Here is a 12,792-nt window from a genome sequence, read left to right on the forward strand (position 1 = left end):
CAGAGCTGACCTGGTCCCACAGATTTCTGTATGCAGACTGGCTGGAGACAGAGCAGGACACTCAGAATTGGACACAATCCTGATTGCTCAAGAGAGACCACCACTTCTGCTCACATTCCTGGCCCAAGAGGAAACCTCATCGAGCCCTCTGGACACAGGAATGGAGAAGCAGTCTGGGAAAGGATACTTCCAGTTTCTGCCTGCACCTGGAGCTGACCCTGTGACAGAGCTTTCTGTACCTAGAATCTGCTGGGGGAAAGCAGGGATCCAGGAGTGCTGACAGACAGGCTTACTGGGTCAATCCAAGCCACTGTCAGAGACAGCTAGACCAGCTAACACCACAGATAAGCAGATGGTGAGAGGCAAGTGCAGGAACCTAAGCAACAAAAACCAAGGCTACTTGGCATCATCAGGGCCCAGTTCTCCCACCAAAGCAAATACTGAATATTCCAACACACCAGAAAAGCAAGATTTGGATTTAAAAGCACATCTCATGATGATGATAGAGGACTTTAAGAAGGAAATAAATAATAAATAAATACATAAATAAATAAATAATACAGGACAACAAAGGTAAACAAGTAGAAGCCCTTAAAGAGGAAACAAAAAATCATTTTAAAAATTACATGAAAACACAACAAAACAGGTGAAGTACTTGAAGAAAACTATTCAGAATCTAAATATGGAAATAGAAACAATAAAGAAATCACAAAGGGCGATAACCCTGGATATAGAAAACCTAGGAAAGAGATCAGGACTCATAGACACAAGCATCACTAACAGAATACAAGAGAAAGAAGACAGAATCTCAGGGGCAGAATATACCATAGAAAACATTAACTAAATAGTCAAAGATACTGTAAAACACAAAAAGCTACTAACTGAAAATATCCAGGAAGTCCAGGACAAAATGAGAAGATCAAACCTAAGAATAATAGATATAGAAGAAAGTGAAGACTCCCAGCTCAAAGGACCAGTAAATATCTTCAACAAAATCATAGAAGAAAACTTCCCTATCCTAAAGAAAGAGATGCCCATAAGCATACAAGAAGACTACAGAACTCCAAATAGATTGGACCAGAAAAGAAACTCCTCCTGTCACATAATAGTCAAAACACCAATTGCACAAAATAAAGAAAGAATATTAAAATCAGTAAGGGAAAAAGGTCAAGTAACATATAAAGGCAGACCTATCAGAATCACACCAGACTTTTCGCCAGAGACTATGAAAGCCAGAAGATCCTGGACAGATGTCATACAGACCCTAAGAGAATACAAAATGCCAGCCCATGTTACAGTATCCTGCAAAACTCTCAATTAACATAGATGGAGAAACCAAGATATTCCATGACAAAACCAAATTTACACAATATCTTTCTACAAATCCAGCACTACAAAGGATAATAAATGGTAAAGCCCAACATAAGGAGGCAAGCTATACCCAAGAAGAGGCAAGAAACTAATCGTCTTGGCAACAAAACAAAGAGAAGAAAAGCACACAAACACAACCTCACATCCAAATATGAATACAACAGGAAGCAATAATCACTATTCCTTAATATCTCTCAACATCAATGGTCTCAACTCCCCAATAAAAAGACATAGATTAACAAACTGGATACACAATGAGGACCCTGCATTCTGCTGCCTACAGGAAACACACCTCAGAGACAAAGACAAACACTACCTCAGAGTAAAAGGCTGGAAAACAACTTTCCAAACAAATGGTCAGAAGAAGCAAGCTGGAGTAGCCATTCTAATATCAAATAAAATCAATTTTCAACTAAAAGTCATCAAAAAAAGATAAGGAAGGACACTTCATATTCATCAAGGGGAAAATCCACCAAGATGAACTCTCAATCCTAAATATCTATGCCTGAAACATAAGGGCACCTACATATGTAAAAGTAACCTAATTAAAGCTCAAAGCACACATTGCACCTCACACAATAATAGTACGAGATTTCAACACCCCACTCTCATCAACGGACAGGTAATGGAAACAGAAATTAAACAGAGACCTAGACAGACTAAGAGAAGTCATGAACCAAATGGACTTAACAGATATTTATACAACACTCTATCCTAAAGCAAAAGGATATACATTCTTTTCAGTTCCTCATGGTACTTTCTCCAAATTGACCATATAATTGGTCAAAAACGGGCCTCAACAGGTACAGAAAGATAGAAATAATCCCATGCATGCTATCAGACCACCACTGCCTAAAGCTGGTCTTCAATAACAATAAGGGAAGAATGCCCACATATACGTGGAAATTGAACAATGCTCTACTCAACGATAACCTGGTCAAGGAAGAAATAAAGAAGGAAATTAAAGACTTCTTAGAATTTAATGAAAATGAAGGTACGACATACCCAAACTTATGGGACATAATGAAAGCTGTGCTAAGAGGAAAACTCATAGCCCTGAGTGCCTGCAGAAAGAAACAGGAGAGAGCATATGTCAGCAGCTTGACAGCACACCTAAAAGCTCTAGAACAAAAAGAAGCAAATACACCCAGGAGCAGTAGAAGGCAGGAAATAATCAAACTCAGAGCCGAAATCAACCAAGTAGAAACAAAAAGGACCATAGAAAGAATCAACAGAACCAAAAGTTGGTTCTTTGAGAAAATCAACAAGATAGATAAACCCTTAGCCAGACTAACGAAAGGACACAGAGAGTGTGTCCAAATTAACAAAATCAGAAATGAAAAGGGAGATGTAACTACAGAATCAGAGAAAATTCAAAAAATCATCAGATCTTACTATAAAAGCCTATATTCAACAAAACTTGAAAATCTGCAGGAGATGGACAATTTCCTAGAGAGATACCAGGTACCGAAGTTAAATCAGGAACAGATAAATCAGTTAAACAACCCCATAACTCCTAAGGAAATAGAAGCAGTCATTAAAGGTCTCCCAACCAAAAAGAGCCCAGGTCCAGATGCGTTTAGTGCAGAATTCTATCAAACCTTCATAGAAGACCTCATACCAATACTATCCAAACTATTCCACAAAATTGAAACAGATGGAGCACTACCGAATTCCTTCTATGAAGCCACAATTACTCTTATACCTAAACCACACAAAGACCCAACAAAGAAAGAGAACTTCAGACCAATCAGTTTCCTTATGAATATCGTATAAAAATACTCAATAAAATTCTGGCAAACCCAATCCAAGAGCACATCAAAACAATCATCCACCATGATCAAGTAGGCTTCATCCCAGGCATGCAGGGATGGTTTAATATCTGAAAACCATCAACGTGATCCATTATATAAACAAACTGAAAGAACAAAACCACATGATCATTTCATTAGATGCTGAGATAGCATTTGACAAAATTCAACACCCCTTCATGATAAAAGTCCTGGAAAGAAAAGGAATTCAAGGCCCATACCTAAACATAGTAAAAGCCATAGACAGCAAACCAGTTGCTAACATTAAACTAAATAGAGAGAAACTTGAAGCAATCCCACTAAAATCAGGGACTAGACAAGGCTGCCCTCTCTCCCTACTTATTCAATATAGTTCTTGAAGTTCTAGCCAGAGCAATCAGACAACAAAAAAGGAGATCAAGGGGGATACAGATTGGAAAAGAAGAAGTCAAAATACCACTATTTGCAGATGATATGATAGTATATTTAAGTGATCCCAAAAGTTCCACCAGAGAACTACTAAAGCTGATAAACAACTTCAGCAAAGTGTCTGGGTATAAAATTAACTCAAATAAATCAGTAGCCTTCCTCTACACAAAAGAGAAACAAGCCGAGAAAGAAATTAGGGAAACGACACCCTTCATAATAGTCCCAAATAATATAAAGTACCTCGGTGTGACTTTAACCAAGCAAGTAAAAGATCTGTACAATAAGAACTTCAAGCCTCTGAAGAAAGAAATTGAAGAAGACCTCAGAAGATGGAAAGATCTCCCATGCTCATGGATTGGCAGGATTAATATGGTAAAAATGGCCATTTTATCAAAAGCGATCTACAGAATCAATTCAATCCCCATCAAAATATCAATCCATTTCTTCAAAGAGTTAGACAGAACAATTTGCAAATTCATCTGGAATAACAAAAAACTCAGGATAGCTAAAACTATCCTCAACAATAAAAGGACTTCAGGGGGAATCACTATCCCTGAACTCAAGCAGTATTACAGAGCAATAGTGATAAAAACTGCATGGTATTGGTACAGAGACAGACAGATAGACCAATGGAACAGAATTGAAGACCCAGAAATGAATCCACACACCTATGGGCACTTGATTTTTGACAAAGGAGCCAAAACCATCCAATGGAAAAAAGAAAGCATTTTCAGCAAATGGTGCTGGTTCAACTGGAGGTCAACATGTAGAAGAATGCAGATCAATCCATGCTTATCACCCTGTACAAAGCTTAAGTCCAAATGGATCCAAGGACCTCCACATCAAATCAGATACACTCAAACTAGTAGAAGAAAAACTGGGGAAGCATCTCGAACACATGGGCACTGGAAAAAATTTCATGAACAAAACACCAATGGCTTATGCTCTAAGATCAAGAATTGACAAATGGGATCTCATAAAACTGCAAAGCTTCTGTAAGGCAAAGGACACTGTGGTTAGGACAAAATGGCAACCAACAGATTGGGAAAAGATTTGTAACGAATCCTACATCTGATAGAGGGCTAATATCCAAAATATACAAGGAACTCAAGAAGTTAGACTCCAGAGAGCCAAATAATCCCATTAAGAAATGGGGTACAGAGGAAAACAAAACATTCTTAGCTGAGGATTATTGAATGGCCGAAAAGCACCTAAAGAAATGATCAACATCCTTAGTCATCAGGGAAATGCAAATCAAAACAACCCTGAGATCCCACCTCACATCAGTCAGAATGGCTAAGATAAAAAACTCAGGTGACAGCAGATGCTGGCGAGGATGTGGAGAAAGAGGAACATTCCTCCATTGTTGGTGGGATTGCAGACTGGTACAACCATTCTGGAAATCAGTCTGGAGGTTCCTCAGAAAATTGGACATTACATTACCTTAGGACCCAGCTATACCTCTCTTGGGCATATACCCAAAAGATGCTCCAACATATAGCAAAGACACATGCTCCACTATGTTCATAGCAGCCTTATTTATAATAGCCAGAAGCTGGAAAGAACCCAGATGCCCTTCAGCAGAGAAATGGATTGAAAAAATGTGGTACGTCTAAACAATGGATTACTTCTCAGCTATCAAAAACAATGACTTTATGAAATTCATAGGCAAATGGAATGGACTAGAAAAGATCATCCTGGGGGTTGGGGATTTAGCTCAGTGGTAGAAGCGCTTGCCTGGCAATAAGGCCCTGGGTTTGGTCCCCAGCTCCGAAAAAAAAATTTAAAAAAAAAAAGAAAAGAAAAGAAAAATATCATCCTGAGTGAGGTCAATCACAGAAAAACACACTTGGCATGCATTCATTAACAAGTGGATATTAGCCAAAAAGCTCAAATTACCCAAGATGCAATCTACAGACCACAGGAAGCTCAAGAAGAAGGATGACCAAAATTCAGATGCTCCCTCCTTCTTAAAACGAAGAAAAATATTCATTGAGGGGATATGGAAGCAAAGTTTAGAAAAGCTTACTCAAGGAATGGCCATTCAGAGCCTGACACACATGTATGTATGTATGTATGTATATATGTAAAGCTTCTCTGAACCTATATATATATATATATGGGGTGTGTGTGTGTGTGTGTGTGTGTGTGTGTGTATATATATATATATATATATATATATATATATATATATATATATATATATCCACCAAAACTAGATTAAGATTGATGAAGCTAAAAAATGCATGCGGAAAGGGACTGGATATAGATCTCTCCTGAGAGACACATCCAGATCATGTCCAATACAGAGGTAAATGCTAGCAGCAAACCACCAAACTGAGAACTGGACCCCCTTGGGGGGAATTAGAGGAAGTATTGAAAGAGTTGAAGGAGCTTACAATCCCATAAAACAATAATGCCAACCAACCAGAGCTTCCAGGGATTAAACCACTACTGAAAGACTATACATGGACTGACCCAGGGCTCCAACTGCATATGTAGCAGAGAATAGCCTTGTTGGGGCAGCAGTTGAAGGGAAAGCCCTTGGTCTTGCCAAGTTTGGACCCCCAGTGCAGAGGAATATGGGGGAGGGCAATAAGGGGGATGTGTAGGGGTAATACCAGTATGGGGGAGGGGAAGGGGAGGGAATGGGGGATTGTGGACAGGAAATGGGGACGGGGAATAACCTTTGAAATGTCAGTAAAGAAATATATAATAAAAATTTTTAAAAAGAAAATAAATAAATAAATAATAAAAAAAAACACAAATGGAAGCAACCCTGGAAAAGGAAAACCTAAATACGAAGCCAGGAAATAAAAATGCAAACATCAACAACAGACTAAAGAGATAGAAGAGAGATTCTCAGTCTTACAAGTTACCTTAGAAGATATCGACATAATGGCCAAAGAAAATTCAAAACAGAAAAAGAAATCTCCTAACCCAAAGTATCCAGGAAATCCATGACACAATGAAAAGACCAAACCTAAGGATATGTATAGAAGAGTGAAGACTACCAGCTCAAAGGACCAGAAAACATCGTCAACATAATCATAGAAGAAAACTTCCCCAACCTAAAGAAAGAGATGCCCATGAACGTACAGGAAGCCTACAGAACTCCAAATAGATTGGACCAGAAAAGAAAATACTCCCATCATATAATGATCAAAACACTAAATGCACAGAAAAAAGAAAGATATTAAAAGCCGTTAGAGAAAAAGGCGAAGTAACATATAAAGGCAGATCTATAAGAATTACACCAGACTTCTCAACAGAGACCCCAAAAGCCAGAAGATCATGCAGAGGTCATGCAGACCCTAAGAGAACACAAATGCCAATGCAGGCTACTATACCCAGCAAAACTCTTAATCATCATAGAGAGAAAAAAAAAAACAAAATATTACATGACAAAACAAAATTTAAACAATGTCTATCTAACAATCCAGCCCTAAAGAAGATTCTAGAAGAAAAGTTCCAACACAAGGAAGGTACATACACCAAGGTAAAAACAAGATATTAACCATCTCACAACAAAATCAAAAGGTGAGAATCACATAGATGTAATGCCACCTACAACAAGAAACATAACAGGAACTAAAAATATCTGTCTCTATTATCTCTCAATATCAGTGGACTCAATTACCCAATTAAAAAACATAGATTAACAGACTGGATACATAAACAGGACCCAGCATTTTGCAGCATACAGGAAACATACTTAAGAGGCAAAGACAGACACTGCCTCAGAGTAAAAGGCTAGGAAACAATTTTAAAGAAATGGTCCCAAGAAATATCTTGGAGTAGCCATTCTAATATCAAATAAAATCAACTTTCAACAAAAAGTTATTTTAAAAGATGAGGAAGGGCACTTCATACCCACCAAAGGAAATATCTACCAAGATAAACTCTCATTCTGAACATCTATGCTCGAAATGCAAGGACAACCACATTCATAAAAGAAACTATGCTAAACTCAAAGCAAAAAATGCACCTCACATAATAATAGTGGGAGACTTCAACACCCCACTCCCACCAATGGACAGATCATGGAAATAGAAACTAAACCGAGAAACAGTGAAAATAACAGAGATCATGAACCTAATGAATTTAACAGATATCTACAGAACATTTCATCCTAAAACAAATATAAACAAAGGAATATACCTTCTCAGGATCACACGGTACATTCTCCAAAATTGACTATGTAGTTGGACACAAACCAAGCCTTAACAAATATAAGATTGAAATAATTGCATACATCCTATCAGATCACCAGGCACTAAAGCTGGTCTTCAATCGAAGAAAACAAGAGAAATCTCGCATACTCAGGGAAAGTTAATAACTGTGTTCTCAATGATAACTTGGTCAAGGAAGAAATAAAGAAATAAATAAAAAACTTAAAATTTAATGAAAATGCAGGCACAACATACTCAAACTTATGGGACACAATGAAAGCAGTGCTAAGAGAAAAACTCATAGCTCTGAGTGCCTCCATAAAGAAATTGGAGAACTGGTGTGCAGATCTAAACTCTCAAACCAACTCCAAGTGATGTTATATCCTTCAGCTGGGCATCATTTCTTAAATCTTCCCCTGGAAATTAATACCAACTGAGCAGCTTTGATTTCTCTGGCTTCATGCCTATGTGCTTGCTTTCTATTACTAGTCATGATGAAGAAAATCTAGGTAACCTTTTAGGTGCACTAACACCTGAATTAAAGAAATAAATGCTTACATAAGAAAAACATTAATGAGTAAAAATTGTTTAAAAAATTAGAGAGATCGTACACTAACAACTTAATAGTACACCTGAAAGCCCTAGAAGAAAAGGAAGCAAAAGCAAACAAGAGAAGGAAAAGGCAGGGAACAGTTAATCTCAGGGCTGAAATCAACCACATAGAAACAAAAAGAACTATACAGAGAATCAATAAAATTAAAAGCTGGTTAGAAAATCCACAAGATAGATAAACTCTTAGCTAGACTAACCAGAGGGCACAGAGACAGTACCAAAATTAATAAAATCAGAAGTTAAAAGGGAGACATAACAACAGAAGCTGATAAAATTAAAAAAAAATCAGGGCCTATTACAAAAGCCTATACTCAACAAAACTGGAAAGTCTAGAAGAAGTGGATGATTTTCTAGGCAGATACAAGGTACCAAATTTAAATCAGGATTAGATAAACAATCTAAACAGTCCTGTATTCCTACAGAAATAGAAGCAGTCATTAAAAGTATCCCAAGCAAAACAAAACAAAACAAAAACCAAAAACCTACAACCAGAGGGTTTTTAGAAAAGAATTTATCAGACCTTAAAAAGAAGACTTAATACAAACTCTTCAAATTATTCCACAAACTAGACACAGAAGGACTACTACCTAATTCATTTTTTGAAGTCACAGTTATGCTGTTATTTAAACCACACAAAGACCCAACAAAGAAACAGGAGAATATTTCTTATGAACATTGATACAAAAATACTCCATAAAATTCTCACAAACCAAATCCTAGAACTCCTCAAAATGATCGTTCAACATGATCAAGTAGGCTCCATTCCAGGGATGTAGTGATGGTCCAATATATAAAAATCCATCAACGTAATCCAGGATATAAACAAACTCAAAGTAAAAAAACCCACAAGATTGTCTCATTAGATACTGAAAAAGAATTTGAAAACACATAACACCACTTCATGTTAAAAGTCTTGGAAAGATCAGGAATTCAAGGCCCATACCTAAACATAGTAAAAGCAATATACAGCAAACCAGTAGCCAATATCAAATTAAATGGAGGGAAACTTGAAGCAATCTCACTAAAATCAGGGACCAGAAGAGGCTGCCCACTCTCTCTCTAACTATTCAGTATAGTAATCAAACCTCTAACCAGAGCAATTAGAGAACAAAAGGAGATCAAAGGGTACAAAATGGGAAGGGGAACATCAAAATACCAGATGATATACTAGTATATGTAAGTGACACCAAAAATTATACCAGAGAGCTACTACAGGTGACAAACATCTTCAGCAAAGTGTCTGGATATAAACTTCACTCAAACAAATCAGTAGCATTCCTCTACTCAAAGGATAAATAGGGTGAGAAAGAAATTATCGAAACAACATCCTCCACAACAGTCACAAATAATACAAAATATCTTGCCCATGACTCTATCCAAGCAAGTGAAAAGAACTGTACAAATAAGAACCTCTGTCCCTCAAGGAAGAAATCAAGGAGACCCTAGAAGATGGAAAGATCTCTTTAATGTTCATGGATAGGCAGGATTAATACAGGAAAAATGGCCATCCTCCAAAAGCAATCTGGCCATCCTCCAAAAGCAATCTACACATTCAATGAAATCTCCATCAAAATTTCAGCTCAATTATTCAGAAACAGAAAGAGAAATTCTCAAATTCATGTGGAATAACAAACAACCCAGGATAGTGAAAACTATACTCAACAATAAAAGAACTTTTGGGGGAATCACCACCCCCCTGACCTCCTGCAGTATTGCAGAGCAATAGTGATTAAAAACTCTATGGTATTGGTACAGAGACAGGCAGGTTGATCAGTGGAATAGAATTGATGACCCAGGAATTAAATCCACACGCCTATGGTCACCCTGATTCTTTGAAAATGAAGGCAAACCATCCAGTGGAAAGCATATTCAACAAATGGTGATGGTTCTAGTGGTGATAGACATGTAGAAGAGTGTAAATTGATCAATTCTTATCTCCTTGTACAAAAGCAAGTCCAGGTGGATTGAGGACCTCCACATAAAACCAGATACACTGAATCTAATAGAAGAAAAAGTGGGGAAGAGCATCAAACACATGAGCGCAGGGGAAAATTTTCTCAATAGATTATTAATGGCTCAGGCTCTAAGATCAACTATATTTAAATGAGATCTCATAAAATGAAAACCTTCTGCAAGGAAAAGGATACTGTCAATAGGACAAAACAGCAACCATAGAATGGGAAAAAGATCTTTACCAACCCTCCATCTGATAGGAGGGCAACATCAATATACAAAGAACCATGAAGTTAGATGCCAGAGAACCAAATAATCCTACTAAAAATGGGGTACAGAGCTAAACTAAGAATTCTCACCTGAGAAAGCTCAAATCGCTGAAAGGTACGTGAAGAAATGTTTAACATTCTTGGTCATTAGAGAAATGCAAATCAAACCAACTCTGAGATTCAACTTCACACTAAGATCAAACACTCAGGTGATAGCAGATGCTGGCAAGGATGTGGAGGAAGAAACACATTTCTCCATTGCTAGTGGGATTACAAGCCGGTACAACCACTCTGGAAATCAGTCTGGCTGTTCCTCAGAAAATTGGACATAGTGCTACCTGAGGACTCAGCTATACCACTCCTGAGCATATACCCAAAAAATGCTCCAACATAACAAGGACACATGCTCCACTATGTTCAAAGCAGCCTGATTTATAATAGCCAGAAGCTGGAAAGAACCCAGATGTCCTTCAAGAGAGGAATGGATACAGAAAATGTGGTACATCTACACAATGGAGTACTACTCAGCTATTAAAAACAATGACTTCATGAAATTCTTAGGCAAATGGATGGAACTAGAAAATATCATCCTGAATGAGGTAACCCAGTCACAAAAGAACAAACATGGTATGTTCTCACTAACAGGTAGATATTAGGCAAAACACTTGGAATTCCCACAATACAAGTCACAGACCATAAGAAGCTCAAGAAGAAGGAAGACCAAAGTGTGGATAATCATTCCTACTTAGAAGGGAAAAGAAAATAATCACAGGGCGTAGAGGAGGGAGGTACGGGGGATGGAAAAGGGGGGCCATGGTCAGGTATGGGAAGAGATGTGGGATATGTACAAAGGGTCAGGAATTAAATGGAAGTGTGTAGCAGTGGAGGATGGGGAACTGCAGGTAGCCACTAGAAAGTCCCAGATCCCAGGAAAGCAAGAGTCTCCCAGGACCCAATGGGGATGACATTAGCTGAAATATCCAACAATAGGGAGAGAGAACCTGTAGAGACCTTATCCAGAAGTTAATCATGGTCCCAAGTTGAGCAGTAGGACCACCCACCTCTCTCCAAAATTTTAATCTAGAATTGCTCTTGTCTAAATGAAATACAGGGACAAAGAATGGAGAAGAGACTGCCACCTAGGGATCCATCCCATCTGTAGACACCAAACCCAGACACTATTGTGTTACCTAGTAGTAGTGCTTGCTGTCAGGCACCTGGTATGGCTGTCCCCTGAGAGGCTCTGTCAGAGCCTGACAAATACTGAGGCAGATGCTCACAGTCAACCATTGGACTGAGCATGAGGATCCCAATAAATGGTTAGGAGATGGACTGAAGGAGCTGAAGAGATTTGCAACACCTTAGGAAAAAAAACAGTATCAACCAACCAGATCCCCCACAGCTCCCTGGGACTAAACCACAAACCAAAAAATACACATTGCGGGACCCATGGCTCAGCTGCATATGTAGCAGAGGATGGCCTTGTCAGGCATCAATGGAATGGGAGGCCTTTTGTCCTGTGGGGACTCAATGCCCCGATGTAGGGGAATGTTAGTGCAATGAGGCAGAAGTAAGTGGGTGGGTGGGGAGCTCCCTTATAGAAGCAGGGAGAAAGGGGAGAGGGGATAGGTGGTTTGTGTGGGGGGGAACCAGGGAGGGGTGTAACATTTGAAATGTAAATAAATAACATAACTAATAAAATATTTAAAGTAGTCTTATCATTGTATCTAAATTTGAATGAAAGTAAATGCCCATAAATTGATAGGTTTATACATAAAATGAGATAATACCTAATATTGAATATCATTCAATCATAAAAGGTACGACATACACTATAACATAGAGCAATCTTGAAGGCATTATACTAATTCAATAGTTACAAAGTAACATTATTTTTATGATTCAATTATTGTGCAATAAATAAAATAGGGAAACTGACAGGAAGTAGATTCGTTGTTTCTTAGTGAAAGTTTGGGTAGGAGTTTTTGTGTTTTTGTGTGTTTGTGTGTGTGTGGGGGGGTGGGTGTGTGTGTAGTAATTGTAGAAGTGTCACTGTACTGTTTAAAGTGTTCTAATTTAACTGAGTAGATAGTTGTATATATCTGTGAATATACTAAAAAACACTTAGTTTCATATCTGGGTAAATTATATCAAAAACATTTAGAAAGATGTTTATAGCCATTGGGAATCTATTAT

The 12,792-nt window shown here is 37.9% G+C and overlaps 1 protein-coding gene across 1 annotated transcript in view; it reads right to left on the bottom strand.

Moving 5' to 3' along the window:
- LOC116887978 overlaps positions 1-12,792 on the bottom strand; it is a 177,136-nt gene that overhangs the window by 18,564 nt on the left and 145,780 nt on the right.

The sequence above is a fragment of the Rattus rattus genome, chromosome X (genome assembly GCF_011064425.1).
Source record: "Rattus rattus isolate New Zealand chromosome X, Rrattus_CSIRO_v1, whole genome shotgun sequence".
Taxonomy (NCBI): Eukaryota; Metazoa; Chordata; class Mammalia; order Rodentia; family Muridae; genus Rattus; species Rattus rattus.